Source organism: Nothobranchius furzeri, chromosome 4 (genome assembly GCF_043380555.1).
Source record: "Nothobranchius furzeri strain GRZ-AD chromosome 4, NfurGRZ-RIMD1, whole genome shotgun sequence".
Taxonomy (NCBI): domain Eukaryota; kingdom Metazoa; phylum Chordata; class Actinopteri; order Cyprinodontiformes; family Nothobranchiidae; genus Nothobranchius; species Nothobranchius furzeri.
In genome coordinates this window covers 53,562,112-53,587,177 of record NC_091744.1, presented here as the reverse complement: position 1 = coordinate 53,587,177, position 25,066 = coordinate 53,562,112, and the positions used below count along the sequence as shown (strand labels likewise).

The 25,066-nt window shown below is 41.8% G+C and overlaps 1 protein-coding gene and 1 long non-coding RNA gene across 3 annotated transcripts in view; one reads left to right on the top strand and one right to left on the bottom strand.

Annotated features, from left to right (window-relative positions):
• LOC139069629 (spectrin alpha chain, non-erythrocytic 1-like) overlaps positions 1-25,066 on the top strand; it is a 71,383-nt gene that overhangs the window by 30,700 nt on the left and 15,617 nt on the right. The window lies entirely within an intron of this gene.
• On the bottom strand, positions 10,303-11,211 carry LOC129153522 (uncharacterized). The gene is made up of 4 exons (XR_008559514.2): positions 10,702-11,211; positions 10,553-10,624; positions 10,422-10,475; positions 10,303-10,344 (listed from the first exon to the last, which is right to left on the bottom strand). It is a non-coding gene; the product is annotated as an uncharacterized lncRNA (long non-coding RNA).

The following is a 25,066-nucleotide window of genomic DNA, read 5'->3' as shown; positions in this document are numbered from 1 at the left end:
AATGTGTAAATATTTACATGCAGCTCACTGACACTTTTTGACCAGAACTAAAACTATTGTGTAAAACTCTCTGTCCAGCAGCACATCAGGGTGAATCATCAGAGGCTGTAAACACACACACAAACTCTTCAGAGTGACACATTGTCTATGTCATTAATACTCTCTTTGATTTACTCAGCCATCTGGCAGATGTTCACATTGGATTTCGTATGTTCAGTCTTAAACTTTGTGTTTAAATGTGTAAATATTTACATACAGCTCACTGACACTTTTTGACCAGAACTAAAACTATTGTGTAAAACTCTCTGTCCAGCAGCACATCAAATTAATGGCTGTAAGCACACACACACACACACACACACACATACACACACACACACACACACACACACACACACACACACACACACACACACACACTTAAAGCACTTCCCCCTTTCAGAAAATGTCTGACTCTCTCTGGGTTACCAACTCTAAGCATCCATTCAGACATTTCTCTCACTTCACAAAAGCAATGGTTTACCATCCTAAACCATTTATGGTTCTATTGTAAAGCACCCTGCATACTCAAGCCTATAAGAATAAAAGTTGATCCTTACCTCAGCGTGACGCTTTTAGTCGACAACTCACAAAGCAAATGACTCTGTATTGTTCTGCAGGTGGGTTTGTTTGAAAGAGTGCCAGGAAGTTGGTCAACAAAGATCTGTTGAGCTTTCTTAAAGTTCATTCTAACCAAGCTGGCACGGCCGGCGACTTCTGACAAAGCAATTGACTTCCTTTTTTTTTGCAGGTGGCGGGAAAGTTTTAAAACAAAGAACTGGCTGAACCGACAACACACAAAAGCAAATGACATGCTATTGTTTCAAAGAGCTATTTAGGTGAACAGCATCTTTGGTTCGTCATCATCAGCAGTGAAAGCTTAACCATCGCCTCCTGCCTTTAGTGTCACATTTTGTGACTTTTTGTTTTCACACACACACACACACACACACACACACACACACACACACACACACACACACACACACACACACACACACACACACACACACACACACACACACACCTTTCAGAAAATGTCTGACTCTCTATGGGTTACCAACTCTAAACACCCATTCAGACATTTGTCGACTTATACAACAAAGCAAATGACTGTATTGTTTATAAACATTTTTTTTTCGACCAATCGCAACCGTTTTCTATTCAAGATTTTTTTAAACAGCGGTATAAAATGTAAAGCGCATTTTCGGAGTCGTGATTTGAGGTGTAACAAGCTAAGATGACGGGTAAGTTTTTAACTTAAGACGCAAATCTTTTTTTTCTCTTTCTGGTTTAACATCTTTATTTTTCAGACGCTATTGTCATATCGGACGGCGAGTGGGAAGAAATTCCTATAGAGGAATTAACTTGTAAAACACCGGTACCTTTTCCCCTGGATGATTTGTCTAAAATTAACCGTGCGGTCGACAGTCTGAGTGAGTGGATTTTATAAATATATACGTAACATTCTTTTCTTCAGCTGAGAAATATCTCATTTTACAGAAAAGGAGGGGGTTCAACCTTACCCCGGAAGTAATAACTTTTATCCAACCACGCCTCCATCCACCAGCCGAACCGTCTTACATTCAAATCAGCCCAGCCAGACCGTCAGATCACATGCGAAAGCTGTTCGTTACAGGACCATCACACCACAGACGATCCTCGAAGCTGGTAAGTGATTACAAAATAGTGATTAATAAGTCAAAGATGTGTCATTCATATTTATCGTTTTTATTCTCCAGAGCAACGGCCGACGGCCTACGCACCCCCACCACCTCCCCCTTCTCCTGCGCAGACGGATGGTAATGATAAAAAAACAACAACTGATTAATAAGTCAAAGATGACTCGTTCACATTTACCGTTGTTTTTATCCTTTCAGAACAACATCCGACAGCCGCTTCAATATCTCAGCCCACACCTCCTCCTCCTCTTCCCCCTTCTCCTGCACAGGGTAAGATATATATATAAAAAGGTGATTATTTACTTCAAAGATGATTCGTTCATATTTTTCCTTGTTTTTATTCTTTCAGATCAATCCGACAGCGACTCTGAAACCGCTGACCGTGCTCCTGAGCAGCCAGCCGGTAAGCTGTTTCACAAAACCGCTCCGCAGCGTATATTAAATTTTGAAGTAAAAATATGATGCTTTTTATCCTTTCAGATGAAGAGGAAGAGAACGCCCCACCTCCTGCACCCGTACAGAGTAAGTTAAATATTTATATAAATAATTTATTAAAAGCTCGTTCATTTTATTTATTTTTATTTATGTTTTCATCAGAAAAACGGCTGAAGAAGAAGAAGCGGGGCAAATTTACACCGATTCAGAGATTAAACAGGATGAAAATGGCCTACATGCTCCTGCAAGTCAACTCCGGCCTGGTGGATGTGGTGCAGCAAGTTCTGGTTTTGTAAAAGGAGGACGACGCAGATTTTTTTCTTCATTTTTAGTAGGTTTTTAATGTCTCTTGTATCATGAGTGAAAATTGGTTTGATGACCTTTCAGATTTGTTTGAAGTAGATGATGAATTAAACAACTTAGATTTGTTAGATAGAATTCTAGCCAGCCAAAATCCCTCAGAGGAGGAGGAGGAGGCCGAAGAAATTCTGTTAAATGACTGGTTTGATGTAAGCGGACGTAGTGAAGTAGATGAATTAGCTTCAGATAGTGAGATTTTAGACGATATTTTAGCATCCCAAGCCGTTTCAAACGAGGTCGATCAAATTCTAGCAAATTCAGATCCGCCTTCATCAGAAGCAATAAACGAAATTTTCAGACAAATAGAACACCAGCAGCGCGTAAACGAGATTGATCAAATACTAGCAAATTCAGATGAGCCATCTCCACAAGCTGTAGATGAAATTTTGAGACAAATAGAACACCGGCAGATCGGAGGGAGCGTAAACGCAGCTTTTAACCAGCGTGAAATTAGAGAGAGAGTGTCTTTTCAAGCAATCAACGACCCAGCCGAATTTTATATTAATCTGATGGAAATATTAAGCAGGTTTGCTGAAAGAGGAAGCCAGATCGCGCGTCCCAATGATAAGAGTACAGTTTGAAATTAATACTTTGCACACGACGCACCACGTTAATTTTAATTATGACGGATCAAATATGTTAAATCAGCTTCAGTATTTACTGGATCTATTAGTCCAATCAAATGAAGCATTAGAGGCCGACAACGAATTTAATTTCAGACTGCAGGTGATAAATAACCCTTCTGGCGGCGGGAAACGAAAAATCGAAACCATTCTGGATCACAAATTAGTCAATAAAAAAGGAAACCATCTCATTTGCCCTCCAGAGGCCAATCAGCCGTTGTGTTTTGCGCTAAGCATAGCCGGACTGTTAAATCCCTCAGCGAGAGATACAGAATTATTGAATGTGGCTAAAAATATTCATCAACAGGCAGGGCTTCAGGAGCAATCAACCGTTTCATTTAGCGACGTGATTCGATTTGGAAAATATTGTTCAAAGAAAAATAATCATTTTTTACAGATCCGACAGAATCATTTCTAAATTTGAAACAGATTTTAGCGATCGGTCAAATCCGTTGTTCATTTTGCTACTGAATCAACATTATTACGGCATAAAAAATATTAAAGGTTTCTTAGGAGCCAAATATTTTTGTTCATGGTGCTTTTCCCCTTATAATAACATGAACGGACATCATTGTAAATGGTTCTGTCGCGTGTGTAATACCGATTTATGCAAACGGACAGAAACGTCTCTCATCACATGTTCTGATTGTAATCGAATATGCCAAAATGTAATATGTTTTCAAACTCACAAAACACCTGTTTTCAGGCCTCAAGCAAACAGGGCAGTTTCTCCTTGCGAAATGTTTAAAAAATGCACCATTTGTAAACAAACTTATTACATCGCCATGGGTGGAAATGGCTCACAGCACGTTTGCTCAGCGACCAAATGCATCGTTTGCAAACAGTCGGTGGTCACGGATGATCATCGCTGTTTTATTCAGCTTGAAAAAAAAGATGACGGTTTAACGGAAAAGGTTATTTATTACGACACTGAAACGTTTACGGATCAGAACGGTGTGCATACACCTTTTTTAATCTGTGCAAAATCCGATTCAGGCGACGTTTGGGAGAAATTTGGTTTAGATTGCATTAAAGATTTTATTATGCAGATGCGTCGTCCTAAATTCAGCAATTATACATTTGTTGCACACAATGCGCGCGGATTTGATGCTTATATAATTTTGAGAGCTATGTGTCAATTAAAAATTGTTCCCAAAAATATACTCATGCAAGGCTGTAAAATCCTGAGTTTTCACGATCCTGATTTCGGGCTGAGATTCATAGACTCCTTAAGTTTTCTCATGATGAAATTAGCCAACCTTCCAGCTGCTTTGGGCTTTACAGATAAAACTAAAGGTTATTTTCCTCACAGATTTTCATCGCTTGAACGTCTGAATTATAAAGGACCTTATCCAGATGTCAGCCATTATGGGTTTGAACAAATGTCTCCGGAGCATAAAAAAATATTTTTAGAATGGTACACCGATGTGTCTAAACAGCAGCTGTTTGATTTCAGGCAGGAGGCCGTGTTTTATTGTAGAAACGATGTGGAAATTCTGCGTAAAGCATGCTGTATTTTCAGAGAGGAGTTTTTTAATGAAACAGCTATCGACCCGCTGAAATCTGTCACGATCGCTTCAGCTTGCATGCGCGTGTTTAGATCAAAATTCCTAAAACCAGACACATTAGCCATCCCTTGTCCGCTCGGCTATCGACCGCAACAAAAACCATTTTCAAGTTCAAGCATCGTGTGGCTGGAATGGGTTTCACGCAGTCAAAATGTAGACATTCAACACGCTTTAACGCCTTTGGGGGAGTATAAAGTGGGAGATTTTTATCTCGACGGATATGCTGTGATTTCAGGCGTTGAACAAGGGTTTGAGTTTATGGGTTGTTTTTTCCACGGCTGTCCAAAATGTTTCCTACAGTCATCCATATGTCCTCTGAGAAAAATCACTTTTGGTGAAATTTATGACAAAACCGTCGAAAAGCTTCAGTCGTTGGAAACTGTGCATCGATTAAAAATGAATGTCATTTGGGAACATGATTGGCAGGAGATGGTAAAAACTGATCCGGACGTGAAACAGTTTGTCTCAAGATTTGACCCCCCGCCAGCTCCTCTTTTACCTCGTGAAGCCCTGTATGGAGGCGGAACTTGTCCGGTTCGGCTGAGGCATTCAGCTCAGAGCGGTGAAAAAATCCACTATGTGGATTTTACGAGTCTGTACCCTTATGTAAACGCCACACAGACTTATCCCATAGGCCATCCCAAAATTCATGTTAAAAATTTCAGAGATCCAAGTCACTATTTTGGCTTGATTAAAGCTGTCGTTTTGCCACCCAGAAAACTGTTTTTCCCTGTTCTGCCTTTTAAAACATCCAAAGGTAAACTTGTTTTTACACTATGTCGTACATGTGCTGAAATGAATAATCAATCTGATTCTTGTTCACACAGCGCGTCTCAACGTGCTTTGACGGGGGTTTGGGTGAGTGTAGAGTTCAATTACGCTTTGGAGTCAGGTTACCGTCTGGTGAAAATGATTGAAGTCTGAGATTTTGAGAAAAGCAGTAAATGTGATGTCTCAGCTGGGTAAATAATTTTAACACTCCAGTATGGCTGGACGTTTGAGACATCATGTCATCCAAGATCACCAAGTGGTTTTGACCCGATGGAAATAAATCATCATCGTCGAATGAAAGCGGGAGACCTTGAATGAATCTAATACTTTTATTACAAAGATCATCATACATAGGTTGATAAGATGTAAAAAACCACACGATGTTTTTTGGCATTTCAGTTAAACATTGCATACAATTTTCCAAAATACTTTTTACAAAAAAGGTTTTTCCACAGCCTGACGGACCAGCAATTTGTACACTGAATGGAGATTTCAGTCTAGCGTCAAAATCAGTTTCCATTTTTAATACCCAAATGGTTCTGTACTGCCGTCAGCAAATAACCTCCGCTTATCAAAAATCACACGAAACCTTTTCACAAATGAAACATTCGAGAGAGTGAGGCCTTTTTTATCCCTCTTGACGATCTCCTGCCGAGTTTGCAAAAATCTTTCCCTTTCTCCAGCGATGTACCCCTCAACCAGCTGCGCCAAGCTGTCAAAATTGATGTGATCAGATGAAATGAATGACTGTGTGATACCCTTAGCCTTTATCACCACCTGCTGGCGGTCCCGGGTTTTGTAAGCATACGTTTTAGGACCAGCTGAAACAAAATCCATAATGGAATCGCCGTGCAGTTCATCGGTTAAATCCCCCAGCAGCGGTCCTGTTGGTAAAACACACTCATTCTCTTTGACAGAATAAATTATAGAATCTGTATCGTAATAAATGACGCGATTTCCCAGTTTGTTCAACGCATTTAATAATTTCAATCTGGCATAAGTTGTGGTGAAAGCGGCGATAAATATGTTGTTGCTTCTGCCAGGAGTCGTTAGGCATTTTTCTGTCAAACTGTGCTGCACCAGAACAGCTCCTGAAGTGACAAAGCTGAAGAATTTAACTTTGTATTTCCCTGAAAACAGAATGTCAAAAAATTCATCAGGTTTTTGAACAAATGTGGTTTGTACAAGATCATCTCTTTGGCCAAACTTTCCCCAGAGTGAATTGAGACATAATTTTGAAATGGCACGCTTAGCAGGATTGTGTTGAATCTTAGACTCATCTAATTGTATCCCCTGATGAAGTTGGTAGTCCTGAATGTATTTTCTTTTAGACTCATCGTCAATCAATCCTTCAGGAAAACCAGATGCTTGTTGTTTTTGCTTCAGAAACGTGTTAATGTAACCTGCAAACACGTCTTTACTGCTTTTCTCAAAATCCCAGACTTCAATCATTTTCACCAGACGGTAACCTGACTCCAAAGCATAATTGAACTCTACACTCACCCAAACCCCCGTCAAAGCACGTTGAGACGCGCTGTGTGAACAAGAATCAGATTGATTATTCATTTCAGCACATGTACGACATAGTGTAAAAACAAGTTTACCTTTGGATGTTTTAAAAGGCAGAACAGGGAAAAACAGTTTTCTGGGTGGCAAAACGACAGCTTTAATCAAGCCAAAATAGTGACTTGGATCTCTGAAATTTTTAACATGAATTTTGGGATGGCCTATGGGATAAGTCTGTGTGGCGTTTACATAAGGGTACAGACTCGTAAAATCCACATAGTGGATTTTTTCACCGCTCTGAGCCGAATGCCTCAGCCGAACCGGACAAGTTCTGCCTCCATACAGGGCTTCACGAGGTAAAAGAGGAGCTGGCGGGGGGTCAAATCTTGAGACAAACTGTTTCACGTCCGGATCAGTTTTTACCATCTCCTGCCAATCATGTTCCCAAATGACATTCATTTTTAATCGATGCACAGTTTCCAACGACTGAAGCTTTTTGACGGTTTTGTCATAAATTTCACCAAAAGTGATTTTTCTCAGAGGACATATGGATGACTGTAGGAAACATTTTGGACAGCCGTGGAAAAAACAACCCATAAACTCAAACCCTTGTTCAACGCCTGAAATCGCAGCATATCCGTCGAGATAAAAATCTCCCACTTTATACTCCCCCAAAGGCGTTAAAGCGTGTTGAATGTCTACATTTTGACTGCGTGAAACCCATTCCAGCCACACGATGCTTGAACTTGAAAATGGTTTTTGTTGCGGTCGATAGCCGAGCGGACAAGGGATGGCTAATGTGTCTGGTTTTAGGAATTTTGATCTAAACACGCGCATGCAAGCTGAAGCGATCGTGACAGATTTCAGCGGGTCGATACCTGTTTCATTAAAAAACTCCTCTCTGAAAATACCGCATGCTTTACGCAGAATTTCCACATCGTTTCTACAATAAAACACGGCCTCCTGCCTGAAATCAAACAGCTGCTGTTTAGACACATCGGTGTACCATTCTAAAAATATTTTTTTATGCTCCGGAGACATTTGTTCAAACCCATAATGGCTGACATCTGGATAAGGTCCTTTATAATTCAGATGTTCAAGCGATGAAAATCTGTGAGGAAAATAACCTTTAGTTTTATCTGTAAAGCCCAAAGCAGCTGGAAGGTTGGCTAATTTCATCATGAGAAAACTTAAGGAGTCTATGAATCTCAGCCCGAAATCAGGATCGTGAAAACTCAGGATTTTACAGCCTTGCATGAGTATATTTTTGGGAACAATTTTTAATTGACACATAGCTCTCAAAATTATATAAGCATCAAATCCGCGCGCATTGTGTGCAACAAATGTATAATTGCTGAATTTAGGACGACGCATCTGCATAATAAAATCTTTAATGCAATCTAAACCAAATTTCTCCCAAACGTCGCCTGAATCGGATTTTGCACAGATTAAAAAAGGTGTATGCACACCGTTCTGATCCGTAAACGTTTCAGTGTCGTAATAAATAACCTTTTCCGTTAAACCGTCATCTTTTTTTTCAAGCTGAATAAAACAGCGATGATCATCCGTGACCACCGACTGTTTGCAAACGATGCATTTGGTCGCTGAGCAAACGTGCTGTGAGCCATTTTCACCCATGGCGATGTAATAAGTTTGTTTACAAATGGTGCATTTTTTAAACATTTCGCAAGGAGAAACTGCCCTGTTTGCTTGAGGCCTGAAAACAGGTGTTTTGTGAGTTTGAAAACATATTACATTTTGGCATATTCGATTACAATCAGAACATGTGATGAGAGACGTTTCTGTCCGTTTGCATAAATCGGTATTACACACGCGACAGAACCATTTACAATGATGTCCGTTCATGTTATTATAAGGGGAAAAGCACCATGAACAAAAATATTTGGCTCCTAAGAAACCTTTAATATTTTTTATGCCGTAATAATGTTGATTCAGTAGCAAAATGAACAACGGATTTGACCGATCGCTAAAATCTGTTTCAAATTTAGAAATGATTCTGTCGGATCTGTAAAAAATGATTATTTTTCTTTGAACAATATTTTCCAAATCGAATCACGTCGCTAAATGAAACGGTTGATTGCTCCTGAAGCCCTGCCTGTTGATGAATATTTTTAGCCACATTCAATAATTCTGTATCTCTCGCTGAGGGATTTAACAGTCCGGCTATGCTTAGCGCAAAACACAACGGCTGATTGGCCTCTGGAGGGCAAATGAGATGGTTTCGTTTTTTATTGACTAATTCGTGATCCAGAATGGTTTCGATTTTTCGTTTCCCGCCGCCAGAAGGGTTATTTATCACCTGCAGTCTGAAATTAAATTTGTTGTCGGCCTCTAATGCTTCATTTGATTGGACTAATAGATCCAGTAAATACTGAAGCTGATTTAACATATTTGATCCGTCATAATTAAAATTAACGTGGTGCGTCGTGTGCAAAGTATTAATTTCAAACTGTACTCTATCATTGGGACGCGCGATCTGGCTTCCTCTTTCAGCAAACCTGCTTAATATTTCCATCAGATTAATATAAAATTCGGCTGGGTCGTTGATTGCTTGAAAAGACACTCTCTCTCTAATTTCACGCTGGTTAAAAGCTGCGTTTACGCTCCCTCCGATCTGCCGGTGTTCTATTTGTCTCAAAATTTCATCTACAGCTTGTGGAGATGGCTCATCTGAATTTGCTAGTATTTGATCAATCTCGTTTACGCGCTGCTGGTGTTCTATTTGTCTGAAAATTTCGTTTATTGCTTCTGATGAAGGCGGATCTGAATTTGCTAGAATTTGATCGACCTCGTTTGAAACGGCTTGGGATGCTAAAATATCATCTAAAATCTCACTATCTGAAGGTAATTCATCTACTTCACTCAGTCCGCTTACATCAAACCAGTCATTTAACAGAATTTCTTCGGCCTCCTCCTCCTCCTCTGAGGGATTTTGGCTGGCTAGAATTCTATCTAACAAATCTAAGTTGTTTAATTCATCATCTACTTCAAACAAATCTGAAAGGTCATCAAACCAATTTTCACTCATGATACAAGAGACATTAAAAACCTACTAAAAATGAAGAAAAAAATCTGCGTCGTCCTCCTTTTACAAAACCAGAACTTGCTGCACCACATCCACCAGGCCGGAGTTGACTTGCAGGAGCATGTAGGCCATTTTCATCCTGTTTAATCTCTGAATCGGTGTAAATTTGCCCCGCTTCTTCTTCTTCAGCCGTTTTTCAGATGAAAACATAAATAAAAATAAATAAAATGAACGAGCTTTTAATAAATTATTTATATAAATATTTAACTTACTCTGTACGGGTGCAGGAGGTGGGGCGTTCTCTTCCTCTTCATCTGAAAGGATAAAAAGCATCATATTTTTACTTCAAAATTTAATATACGCTGCGGAGCGGTTTTGTGAAACAGCTTACCGGCTGGCTGCTCAGGAGCACGGTCAGCGGTTTCAGAGTCGCTGTCGGATTGATCTGAAAGAATAAAAACAAGGAAAAATATGAACGAATCATCTTTGAAGTAAATAATCACCTTTTTATATATATCTTACCCTGTGCAGGAGAAGGGGGAAGAGGAGGAGGAGGTGTGGGCTGAGATATTGAAGCGGCTGTCGGATGTTGTTCTGAAAGGATAAAAACAACAGTAAATGTGAACGAGTCATCTTTGACTTATTAATCAGTTGTTTTTTTTTATCATTACCATCCGTCTGCGCAGGAGAAGGGGGAGGTGGTGGGGGTGCGTAGGCCGTCGGCCGTTGCTCTGGAGAATAAAAACGATAAATATGAATGACACATCTTTGACTTATTAATCACTATTTTGTAATCACTTACCAGCTTCGAGGATCGTCTGTGGTGTGATGGTCCTGTAACGAACAGCTTTCGCATGTGATCTGACGGTCTGGCTGGGCTGATTTGAATGTAAGACGGTTCGGCTGGTGGATGGAGGCGTGGTTGGATAAAAGTTATCACTTCCGGGGTAAGGTTGAACCCCCTCCTTTTCTGTAAAATGAGATATTTCTCAGCTGAAGAAAAGAATGTTACGTATATATTTATAAAATCCACTCACTCAGATTGTCGACCGCACGGTTAATTTTAGACAAATCATCCAGGGGAAAAGGTACCGGTGTTTTACAAGTTAATTCCTCTATAGGAATTTCTTCCCACTCGCCGTCCGATATGACAATAGCGTCTGAAAAATAAAGATGTTAAACCAGAAAGAGAAAAAAAAGATTTGCGTCTTAAGTTAAAAACTTACCCGTCTTCTTAGCTTGTTACACCTCAAATCACGACTCCGAAAATGCGCTTTACATTTTATACCGCTGTTTTAAAAAATCTTGAATAGAAAACGGTTGCGATTGGTCGAAAAAAAAATGTTTATAAGCAATACAGTCATTTGCTTTGTTGTATAAGTCGACAAATGTCTGAATGGGTGTTTAGAGTTGGTAACCCATAGAGAGTCAGACATTTTCTGAAAGGTGTGTGTGTGTGTGTGTGTGTGTGTGTGTGTGTGTGTGTGTGTGTGTGTGTGTGTGTGTGTGTGTGTGTGTGAAAACAAAAAGTCACAAAATGTGACACTAAAGGCAGGAGGCGATGGTTAAGCTTTCACTGCTGATGATGACGAACCAAAGATGCTGTTCACCTAAATAGCTCTTTGAAACAATAGCATGTCATTTGCTTTTGTGTGTTGTCGGTTCAGCCAGTTCTTTGTTTTAAAACTTTCCCGCCACCTGCAAAAAAAAAAGGAAGTCAATTGCTTTGTCAGAAGTCGCCGGCCGTGCCAGCTTGGTTAGAATGAACTTTAAGAAAGCTCAACAGATCTTTGTTGACCAACTTCCTGGCACTCTTTCAAACAAACCCACCTGCAGAACAATACAGAGTCATTTGCTTTGTGAGTTGTCGACTAAAAGCGTCACGCTGAGGTAAGGATCAACTTTTATTCTTATAGGCTTGAGTATGCAGGGTGCTTTACAATAGAACCATAAATGGTTTAGGATGGTAAACCATTGCTTTTGTGAAGTGAGAGAAATGTCTGAATGGATGCTTAGAGTTGGTAACCCAGAGAGAGTCAGACATTTTCTGAAAGGGGGAAGTGCTTTAAGTGTGTGTGTGTGTGTGTGTGTGTGTGTGTGTGTGTGTGTGTGTGTGTGTGTGTGTGTGTGTGTGTGTGTGTGTGTGTGTGCTTACAGCCATTAATTTGATGTCCTGCTGGACAGAGAGATTTACACAATAGTTTTAGTTCTGGTCAAAAAGTGTCAGTGAGCTGCATGTAAATATTTACACATTTAAACACAAAGTTTAAGACTGAACATACGAAATCCAATGTGAACATCTGCCAGATGGCTGAGTAAATCAAAGAGAGTATTAATGACATAGACAATGTGTCACTCTGAAGAGTTTGTGTGTGTGTTTACAGCCTCTGATGATTCACCCTGATGTGCTGCTGGACAGAGAGTTTTACACAATAGTTTTAGTTCTGGTCAAAAAGTGTCAGTGAGCTGCATGTAAATATTTACACATTTAAACACAAAGTTTAAGACTGAACATACAAAATCCAAATATCTAATATTTGGGAGAAAAGCACTTTGTGAACATCTGCCAGATGGCTGAGTCTCGAGAGCAAGCAAGCAGACCCACCCCATTCTACAGTCAGATTCTTTAACTTTGAGGAGACCTGCAACCATTTCATAAGTACTTGACCAGCGTGTGGGGCTGTCATTCACAACAGTTAGGCCGCACTCATCCACTGTCAGTGAGCCATGTCATGTTTGATATAAAAAGTCCATGAGGTTAGACTGATATGGTGTGCCAGTAAGGGCTGGTTGGTGCTTCATGCATCTCCTCGTGGTTCATCATTTTTTCTTAGAGCTCGGCTTTTCACCATTCGGACACGATCTGAGCTTTTAAAGAGTTATCCACTATAGGATTACACTCAGAAGGGAGGGGGCTGTGGGAACCACTGGGGTAACACAATAAGAAACTTCACGCGCCATTACACACATTAGCCTATGACGTGGGGGATCATGGACATCTGGACGTTCAACAATACGCCATTGATGATGCGGCGTGGGGGGTCTAAGCCATCTGGACGATCAACAATACACATGTCCATTTGATTAATGATACGGAAGGGGGGGCATAGATTGAACAATACACCTGTCCATTTGATTAATGATAGGAAAGGGGGGCAAGGTCAAGGGTCAAAATGAACAATAGGACTGAAAGGTCAAAAAGGTCAAAGAACAATAGACCTGTCAAAATGTTTGACGAAAGGTATCTTATTATGTCTCTATTGTTTATTTTTGTGGGACCCCCCCCCCCCCCCTCCCACCATTTGTCTTTTCCTTTCTCTTTCACCTCTGTCTCCGTGTCTGGTCGGAATTACAAAGCATTCAAAAAGAATAACAATAAAATTTGAAGTATCAGGCGTGACATTTAAAGCAGACGCTTTGATGCTCCACCTGAGAATAAATCTGTAAGGCTTGTTACCAGCATTCAGACATCAATTCTGCTTGCTTCACAGCCAGGACACGGTTAAAAAAAAATCAGTTTAAATTACAATAAATGGGCCACAACTCGCATGTTTTTCTCCTCTCCCAGTGTCCCTAAACACAACCTGTCTGTTCCGCCTCTGGTGTGGATGGGTTTGTTGAATTATTGATAGTTTATTAAACTAAAAATAATAAAATAAATAAAAACACGACCAGCCTCGGGAAAAATCTATAATCCGCTAAAGTCTTTGACAGAAAACTGTTATTTAGTGGTGATTTTGTTCTATTTGACAAACTTTAAGCTCAAAACCGCTGCGAGAAGTTAAAATGACAGCACTCATACGCATTGTGAGTGCTGCTCTGCTAGGGATGGATACTGAATTCGGTACTTTTTAAGGCACCGACCGAATTCCACAGTACCGACCGAGCACCGATTCACGTCATTTGAAACGGAGCCATGTTTCGGTACCCGTCCTTCATAACGAGAACTTGCCAAGACAGCTGCGCATGCGCAAGAGCGTTATGTCGTCGGTCGCTGCAAGCGAGTTGTAAACAGAGCAGCATGGTAGAAAACGCACACTAAAGCTTGGGTCCACTTCACTAAATGTGATGGGTAAATGGGTGATGATGAAACCAGCGACATCCTCATCTTAATCTGCTTCGGTAGGTAAATAAAATGTTTAAGATAACGTTAGCTTGATATGTTAGCTTCCGTTCCGCTAATGGTGCGTTCGCTTTCTCCTCGGAACTCCGAATTTCCAACTAGAACATGAACGCGCTCTAAAGTTTGGCTTCACTTTACTAAATGCGACGGGTGATTGGGTGAAGATGAAACCAGCGACAACGATCTAAGTGTGAGGCATCATCGTTTTAATCTGCTCCAGCAGTTAAATAAACTGTTTAAGATAACGTTAGCTTGATATGTTAGCCACCGTTGTTATCAGCTGATGGTGCGTTCGCTTTCTCCTCGGAAATTCTAACTTCCCAGGAGGAAAAAATCAAATGAAAAAGGACGGCAAAAGGAATGAAGATACACAGTAAATTTAGTTCACAGTAAAGATGTTTGCTGCAGTTTAATTATCAGCTTATAAAACTACAAGGACGATGTTAAAATACAAACAGTTGAATGTTATTTATCGTGATATTTATTATTTATTTATCAAATATTTTTATATATTGAGAAAAATATATATTTGATTATAAAAGAGAATTAAAATAATAAACACTCTGTTACATCCCCTCTTTCCGTCTAGGAGCAGGTAAGGGGGTGAACACAGAATAATTGAAATTAAGGAAGACTTTAAGGTAAATGAGGAAAAACAACTGAGAGTCGGGAGAGGAGTGTTTTCCAACAAAGGTAAAATAAAAGGATTTATTAACACAAGGGGTCAACAGTTTTATAACAAGACACCAGAAATTAACCTAAAGAAACTCCCCCTTTCTAAAATAGGGAGTGTGCCAGCCACCATAACCAACTTAACAAGCTCTTACAGGCGTTAACCAGGGAGAAACCTCAACAAAACCCTATTAAAAGGGGCCACCAAAAATATGAGGACTGGAATGAGCTACTTTACACGGGATGTTTAACAGAACCCAGTGGCTTAACAAGGAGGGGAGATCACAGTGCTCAAATGACAGAGTACAAGCTTTAACGCTCTAACCTCTCTGTAACTGTGTCTCCCCTGTCTGATGAAAATAGGAGGCTTAATATAGGATCCAGGTGTTGATGATTTGATTGGAGTCAGCTGTCTATCAGTCTCTCTGCTGTCCTCTTGTGGCGGTTCTCAGGACTCCAGGAGAGTAAGTCAGCTGCATTTGGCTTGCCAGGGCAGAGGTCGTCACAGCCCCCCCCCCCCCCCCCCCCCAAAAGATTCAAGAAAGGAAGTTAAAACAAGAACCTCACAAAACTTACTTTCTTGACAGTTCTTAAGTTGGGCACAAAGCCGGCTAATAACTTGCATGGTGTGTGCTAAGGTGAGCGTCCCCTCTAACTGCCTAATCAAAAACTATCTAACTGGACCCTGCTCTTCATGCGCTGCAGGGTGGGCAGATTAAGCACGTGTCGGTTGGGACACATTGAAGACCAGCCGAGAGAGAGGGCGTAGCCCCCACTCTTTCTGGGGTGCTCCCGAGATGGTAAAACAGAATTTTACCAACACTAACCCATTACACGCAACTCTACAAAAACAACAAACAGGTTATATCCCAAAGGGGATACACCTCTGTTCCTGACCAGGGTAAGACTCACCATACCTTTTGCACACAGTAACTAAAAAAATAAAAATAAAATAAAATAAACATGGGCCATTTATGACTCAACAAATCCTCGGGATAAACAATCGGCAACAATGTTGTCAGTCCCCTTTTTGTGGCGTATGTCCAACTGGTATTCCTGGATGAACAAGGCCCACCTCATTAAACGCTGGTTTCTGTTGAACATACGAGACAAAAACACTAAAGGATTATGGTCAGTGTACACAATCAGTGGGTCTTTCATTGAACCAACATACACCTCAAAATGCTGCAATGAGAGCAGTAAGGCCAACGTCTCCTTTTCGATAGTGGAGTAATTTAACTGACAGCCAGTGAATTTTTTGGAAAAATAGGCGATAGGATGGTCAACTCCAGCGTCATCTTCTTGAAGCAGCACCGCACCAATTCCAACGTCGCTAGCGTCTGTCTCCAGTTTAAAGGGCCTGGAGAAACTTGGGGCTTTCAACACCGGGGCGCTGCACAGCAACATCTTGCAGGCTTCAAAGGCAGCTTGGGCAGCCTCACTCCAAATGAATGGAACTTTTGGACTCAATAGAGAAGTTAGAGGACAGGACACAGTGGCAAAATTCTTACAAAAACATCTGTAAAATCCCGTCATCCCTAAAAACCGTCTTAACTCTCTGCGTGTCTTCGGACAGGGGAATAGAGAGATAGCCTGTATCTTATCCTTTAACATACGTACACATCCATGCCCAACCTCTTTTCCTAAGTAGGTGACTGTAGCCTTCACAAATTCGCTCTTGGCCAGGTTAACTGTTAATTGAGCATCTGAAAGTCGCTGGAAAAGATCACGTAAGGTGGTAATATGTTCAAACCAGGTAGAAGTATGTACCACAATATCGTCAAGGTAAGTACTGCAGTGTGGTAAGGACCCAGTCACGGTGTTCATCAGTCTCTGGAAGGTGGCTGGGGCATTTCTCATCCCAAAGGGCATAACAGTATACTGAAGGAATGTGTCTGGGGTAACAAATGCTGATATTTCGGACGCAGAGGGCGTCAGTGGAACTTGCCAGTATCCTTTTAATAAATCGATCTTTGTGATAAAAGAGGCATCTCCTATACTGTCTACACAGTCGTCAACTCGCGGCACCGGGTAAGAGTCTGGTACCGTAACGGCATTCACCTTTCTATAATCCGTTATGAACCGAGGAGTGCCGTCTGGCTTCTTTTCTATAATACAAGGGGAGCTCCAAGGACTCCGACTGGGAACAGCCAAACCATGTTCCAGTAAATAATCCGTTTCTTGCTTTATCAGCTCCCGTTTGATAGCATTTGCTCGATAAGGGTGCTGTTTAATAGGAGGTACCTTTTGTATATCGACTTCATGAGATATCATATCAGTACAGGACGGAACATCAGAAAACAGATTTGGATACCGTTTAATCAGATCCATCAGTTCTTTTTGCATATGGTCCTCTAAATGAGAGAGAGTGTTAGATATTTGTTCCAACGCTTGGGAATTTTTCAACCGAGGACTGACACCGTCAGTCAGTTTGAGAGAAAAGTCTCCCCCGGTGGGAGGCATGAAGCTTGCAGCTGCGCACACTGCAGCTTCAGATGGTGCGCTCTGCACCTGAGGGGAATGATAAAGCTTGAGCATATTGATATGACATGCTCGGGACTTTCGTCTGCGGTTAGGTGTGGAAATGACATAAGTGGTGGCGTTGATCTTACTCAGAACCTCATGAGGACCAGTAAACTGTGCTGACAAACTAGAACTCCCGAGCGGGTTTAACATCAGGACTTGGTCGCCTGGTTGTAGGTCTCTACTGGTTGCTTTGGTATCGTAGTGAGCCTTCATCCGTGTCTGAGCTACATCTAAATGGCCTCTGGCCACCTGGTTGGCCGTTTTTAGTCGCCATCTAAACTGCTTTATGTATTGGTTTACCTTTTCTTTCTTCGAGTCAGGGATTTGTAAAAACTGCTCTTTAAGAGCTTTCAGAGGTCCTCTTGGGGTATGACCAAAAACCAGTTGTGCCGGACTATAACCCAACGACTCCTGTGGGGCTTCTCTAGCAGCAAACAACAAAAAGGGGACCCCCTCATCCCATGACAGACCTGTACTTAGACAATACTTTTTTAACATGCTCTTAAGAGTCTGATGCCAGCGTTCTAAAACCCCCTGACTCTCAGGGTGGTAAGCGGAAGAAGTGACGTGCTGAATGCCTAAGGTTTTAGCCACTCCTTTAAACAAATCAGATTTAAAGTTAGATCCTTGGTCGGTTTGTAGCACCCGAGGTAACCCAAAAACTGAAAAGAAGGACGTCAAGGCTTTGGTAACTGACCTAGCCGTAATAGATGACAGTGGTATGGCTTCAGGGAACCGCGTAGCAGTGCACATCATTGTCAGCAGAAACCGCTTACCAGACTTGCTTCGGGGCAAAGGACCAACACAGTCTACTACAATGTTATCAAACGGGTTCCCCACCACAGGTATAGGATGCAGTGGAGCCGGTTTGGGTTTCTGGTTGGGTTTTCCTGCAAGCTGACAAACATGTTAACAGTTACAAAAAGCAGAGACATCTTTCTTCATTCCAGGCCAGAAAAAGTGCTCTAAAAGCACTTGATATGTTTTTCTTATACCCAAGTGACCTGCCCACTGACCTTCATGTGCCAAGGTTAAAACTTTGTACCGATATTTCTGGGGTATAACAATTTGTGTTGTTATGCCCCAGGACACACCTTTTGCTGCAGGATTTGCCCAACGACGCATCAGCACATCATCCATTATCAAATATTCAACCGTTTTATTAACAGGAGTTGCAACGGCGGAAAAGCATTTCTTTAAACTCTCATCCTTCTTTTGTTCTTCTCTTAAACTGAACCCTGTAACAGAAACCCAGGCGGAGGGAGGAGGTTTGTCTGCTGCAGCAACCTCCTCGTCATCCTCCCTTACTTCAGAGTGTTTATTCCTTTGGCTGCTACCATCATTAAACAAACTAGAAATGTCTATTTCTGGGTCCTTTTTCCTACTTTGGGCTCGTGTCAAAACACATGCAGGGAAAAGTCTAGTGTTTATCTTCTCACATGGCTCACATGTCTCGATGGGCTCATTCACAAGCTGCAATGGAGGAGTAACCTTCCCTCCAGCAATGTCATTTCCTAGAAGTAGTGTGATTCCTGCTACAGGCAATGTAGAACACACAGCAACGTCAAAGGTTCCTTGGACTAAATCACAGGATAAGTAGATTTTATGCACTTTGTGAGGAACAGGTTCAGCATTCAGACCTGTTAAAAGAACTGATACACCAGTTGAACTGTCTTCACAAAACGGCAGGACATTTTCCAAAATCAGGGTTTGAGACGCCCCTGTATCACGCAAAACTGTGACTGGTACAGGATCAGGAGCATCCTCAGTTAGCGTAACCCATCCAGATGACAAGAAAGGACTAAAGCATTCATTCACATCCTTGACAGCTAACCCGTTAGCTTCCTAGGGCTTGTTTAACAACCCAACCTCCCGTGGTGGAGACCCTCTCTGCTCATTCTTTCTGTTAAGCTTATAACATTCTTTCACTAAGTGGCCAGTTTTATGACAATAAAAACACGTAGGTTGGTTCACCCTTCTTGGCGGGCTAGAACAACTAAAAACAGAAACCACTGGAGCTGGTCTCACCACAGAGCGAGGATTAGCGTCTCTAGCGGGGTAATTTCCAACCACACGGTGGGTTAATGTAAATTCATCCGCTAGTAATGCCGCAGAGGACAGCGTAGTTACCTTCTGCTCGTTTAAGTAAAGCACTGTGCGTTCGGGCAGACATCTCTTAAATTCCTCTAGGAGGAACAGCTCTTTTAGGTCATTAAAAGTGGAGACCTTAGAGGCAGATACCCATTTATCGAAAAGCAAAGCCTTTTCTCTGGCGAATTCCACAAATGTTTGTTCATGTCGTTTGTGGGACATAGCTCTGAATCGCTGTCGGTAAGCTTCGGGCACCAGTTCATAAGCATTTAGCACAGCCGCTTTAACATGCTCATAATCTGAACTATCAGAAACTGAAAGAGACGACATTACCTCACGTGCCTTCCCTGTGAGCCTGCATTGTAGGATCAGCGACCACACCTCACGAGGCCAGCCGAGGGCCGCAGCAAGACGTTCAAAAAGCTGGAAGTAGCTGTCCACCTCGGTCTCTGAAAAGGGCGGCACCAACGCAAGGCATTTGCTGATGTCCGGCTTTCGGTCTTCCTCCGTGGCACCTAGTGGTGTCCCTGGCATCTCTGGATGGGAGGACTGGTCTGAAGCCTGGGACTGCCCCTTGCATTGGGGTAGAGACAAACATTCCAACTCCATTCTCTTCAGGGCGATCGCTGTTTGCGACTCGATTTCCACACGACGTAATTCCAATTCCAACTTTCGTAGCTGGACTTGCTCCTTCTCGGCTACATATTTTAGCTGAGCCAAACGTACTTGCAGCCTGACGCTTTCTGGTGTAGCTTTTGAGGAAGTTGGAGAGGGAGAATCAAAACGGGGCAAAGTCCTTGGCGAAGCCCCAGCAGGAGGAGTTTGCATACCGGCAGCAGCGGCCTCCGGTCTATCAACAGGAAGTGCTGACATATCCTCATCCTTAATGTCTTCCCCCTCCGTCAGTTCCGGTTCGCTCATTTTCTCAGAGTCCTTCTCATCCTCACCTTGGTGTTCATCCTTCAGTAGGTTCTCAGCAACTAAGGCAGACAACACAGCCTTTTTCAAGTCCTCCTTTAGCGTTGCATGTGTGACGCTCAGGCCAAGGTGTGCAGCCACCTCCAGCAGGTCACGTTTCCTGCACCCCTCGACCGCTTCCCGCGAAGGTGCGTCGAGAAACCCTTTAAGTGAAAACATCACAAGGTTAATACAAAGGCACACGTCACACAAAAAAAGTAAAGAAATGAATGAAACCCAAAACCACTACCAATTGCCAACTGAAAACACCCGTTACCACCTACGGGGTAGGTATCCACAAAACCTTTAACACTCGAAGGCCCCCACTAAACTAATAATCGTCCGTTGGAAGGGTAAAACACTCTAAAAAGGTTCAGAACAATTATCCCGGACGAGTCCCCATTATGTTACATCCCCTCTTTCCGTCTAGGAGTAGGTAAGGGGGTGAACACAGAATAATTGAAATTAAGGAAGACTTTAAGGTAAATGAGGAGAAACAACTGAGAGTCGGGAGAGGAGTGTTTTCCAACAAAGGTAAAATAAAAGGATTTATTAACACAAGGGGTCAACAGTTTTATAACAAGACACCAGAAATTAACCTAAAGAAACTCCCCCTTTCTAAAACAGGGAGTGTGCCAGCCACTATAACCAACCTAACAAGCTCTTACAGGCGTTAACCAGGGAGAAACCTCAACAAAACCCTATTAAAAAGGGCCACCAAAAATATGAGGACTGGAATGAGCTACTTTACACAGGATGTTTAACAGAACCCAGTGGCTTAACAAGGAGGGGAGATCACAGTGCTCAAATGACAGAGTACAAGCTTTAACGCTCTAACCTCTCTGTAACTGTGTCTCCCCTGTCTGATGAAAATAGGAGGCTTAATATAGGATCCAGGTGTTGATGATTTGATTGGAGTCAGCTGTCTATCAGTCTCTCTGCTGTCCTCTTGTGGCGGTTCTCAGGACTCCAGGAGAGTAAGTCAGCTGCATTTGGCTTGCCAGGGCAGAGGTCGTCACACACTCAAAAGTATCGAAAATTGGTACTGTTAAGTACCGGTATCGATTCCTAGGTACCGGGAATTAGTACCGAATCGATTCAAATGTCAAAGTACCTATGCTCTGCCTCGTTGTCTGCATCTGCAGCGTTACCCTCCTCAGTCTGGGACAAACTGAAAACACGCATTTTACAATACCCAGCACTATAAACAATGGTTAATAAAAGCTAGTTCACTTCCTGAACAAGCCAGTTCTAGTGAGCTACTCGCTTCGGCCGACTGGGTAAGCAAAGCATAAGGAACCATCCTCTTTTTTTGACCTCAAGGTCAAAGCCTTCTTTGCAAGCAGCATCAGATGACAACAGATAGGCCAGCTTCCTGCAGTCACCTGGAAGATTTCTCAGACCACACAGGCCGTATTTGGGGTAGAGCTACATGCTCCAATACCACAAATCCAACTCCACCGGCAGTCTGTCTGTACAGACGTCGCAGACCCTTTGGATCGCATCGGGAACCTTCATCACAAGGGTTCGTAGTGTCTGCCTAACTGGCGTGGACGAGTTTTTTAAATTATTGATAGTTTGTTAAACCGTACAGTCAGACTGATTTTACAACCCAGACATCACAAGTTTCTAAGACACTTAATAAGGTTTTGCTATGTAATATCTAAGCTTACATCCCATCGTCACATTCATTGTCTCAGTTATCTTGTTTCAACCATCATTCATCATAATTTGTTCCGTGTGGTAGAAATATAGTATTAAATAGATTTTTATAAACTATATTTTTGCCTCTGTCTCAAAGTATTACGCTGGTGTGATTTCCCTGAACTACCAAAAATTTCAAAAGATCAATAATATTGATAATTCATATTTATATGGAATATCACATCTTATTGATCATTTATTACTACTTACATCATGTTACAACCCTTAAGGAGGAGGTTCAGGTCCTTACAGATAAGTACCTCACACCACAAAAACAGCTTCTTCCCCTCTGCTGTGTAACGTGATGAAGGTGCTATTCCACCAAAGGTTATTTACTCTGTCTCCATAGATGCCTCTGACACAGAACTAATCTGCATGAGACTGCCTCAAGGTCATGCATTTGCTTCTAAACTGCTTTCTTTCTAGCTCAAGAGAAGAATGAAGACAAAGGATTATTTCCTTTTAATATATCAAAGAACTCTATTTTTAATAAAGCTAATCAAACAAGGTGTTAGTCAATAATATAATGTTGACCAATCTGTGAAATGACAATGTTATGATTAGTAAGTTTTAATAAGTAATATGACTTTAGTCTAGCTGCACTAGACATGCTGACTACATGTAATGTAAACACATGACACATTGCTTTTACTCATCCAATCAGAACCTTCCTTTCTGAAGCGTGGCATAGTCTCTGTGGTGTTTATATATCTGCCAACTTTGATTCGACCAGAAATCAAAACATCCAGATTAATAAAACCAGTTCCCATGCCATCTTAGTTCAGTTCTCTGAGTTCTCTACAGTTCACTGCAGTTCACCGCATGCTAAGCGAAGTATCGGACCGGCCACCCAGACTCCCCTTTTAAGCAAAGAACTAGGGCTGCACGATATTAGGAAAACCTGCGATAGGATCCAGTGCAGCTGGATCGAGGTGAGCATGCGCTGACGGCCGATCACCGGATACACGGCAGCGTTTGAAGCTGATGGCAGCTCGTTAACAAACATCCACAAACAATTAAGACGCATTTTCGCCTAATTTATTTACTGACAACGCAAAAAATGATCTGGTAAGTATAACTCACTCAATCTGGAGGTAAGTGAAGATAATTCAGAAAGTTTGTTAAATTATATTGACGAAGTTTTCGAGTTATTCGTCATGGGTCCGAAGAAATCAGCAGCTGAGGCTGAAACACCTGCTGGGACCAAGAGGAGCTGTCCTCAGGACTCGCCTGAGGCCTCATCTCCCCGGAAAGACGTATTAGAATTATTAGATTCTATAGATAAACGGCTTCTGGGATTTGAGGGGCGACTTCATCTGCTCGAGGTTCTTCACCAGGAGTTTCAGAACCTCCGAACATCTCTGGAGTTCAGCCAGGAACAGGTTGAGCGGCTCGCTGCTGAGAACGCGTCTCTGCGGAAGTCCGTCTCTTCCCTGGAAGAGGGAATGACGCGGATCACCCTGGACAACAAAACTCTGAAGGAGACGGTTTTGGACCTTCAGGCCCGCAGCATGAGGGATAATTTGGTGTTCGCAGGTCTGCCGGAGCAGACGGGAGGGGCGGAGAACTGCGAGCAAACAATAAAGAACTTTCTTCAGACAGAAATGAAGATACCCGAAGAAAAAGTTAAAAACATCACATTTCACCGGGTACATCGCCTTGGAGCTAAAAGAGGAGACAGCAGAAGACCTCGTCCCATCGTGGCTAAATTTGAACATTTTAAGCAGAAGGATCTTGTTAAAAGTCACGGAAGAGAGCTCAAAGGACAAGATTTCAGCCTGAATGATCAGTTCCCGAAGGAGATTCTTGATCGACGCCGGGTCCTCTTTCCGCTGCATAAAAAGTTTATCCAGGATGGGAAGAGAACTGTCATCTCGGTGGATAAGCTTTATGTGGACAATAAACTTTACAAGGAGCGAGGAGTGACTGACTGGCTGTTTTAGCCCAACATCAGGTCAGACATTTATTATTCTTATCAGGATTCACTGGGTTTGATCACGTCAGGATTAAACAGCTGCTAAATCCGTTTTTTAGATGATAAGATCACCTGTTAATCACCACCCCACACCCCTATTACCTTTTCTTTTTAGTTCTTACTTCTTTTTTAACCTATATCTGTACCTTCCCTTCCTTTTTACCTGCTTCTGTACCTTTACACCTGTATGGCACAACCACACAACTTTCCAACACTGCGTCAGACTCGACACACACACGCACACGCACACACACACACATGCACGCACATGCACACGCACGCGCACACACGCACGCACGCACACACACACACACACACACACACACACACACACGCATATATTAAATTCACAGCACAATATCATAATTTATGTGTCAAATAATACAACCACAAACACTGTTGGATCTTTATTATTATTATTATTATTATTATTATTATTATTATTATTTACTTTTTTGTTATTTATTAACATACTATTTATACATTTATATACTTAATCCATCTTATTCACATGAAGGCGTCATATTTTAGCTACTCACACACACATCTATGGGTGCACTAAGGTTTGTCTCATGGAACGTACATGGGGCTGGCTCCATAGAGAAGAGATTAAAAATTTTTGATCAGTTAAAGAGAGTGCAAGCAGACGTAATATTGTTACAAGAGACTCATAGATCTGCCACATCCGCAGATGAACTTAAAACACCTGAGTTTCCCAGCAGGTTCTCTGCCTGCTATAACTCTAGGCAAAGAGGTGTAGCTATTTTAATACACAAAAACATCAATTTCACAGTATTGGACACAGTTTCTGATCCAGAGGGTAGATTTATAATGTTAAAATTATCTGTACAGAACCAACGCTTATGTATCGTCAGCATATACTGTCCAAATATTGATGACCCTCCATTCTTTCATAATTTTTTCTCTGTACTCTCCGAACACTTGGACTGTCCACTTATACTTGGAGGTGATTTTAATTTTTGGATGA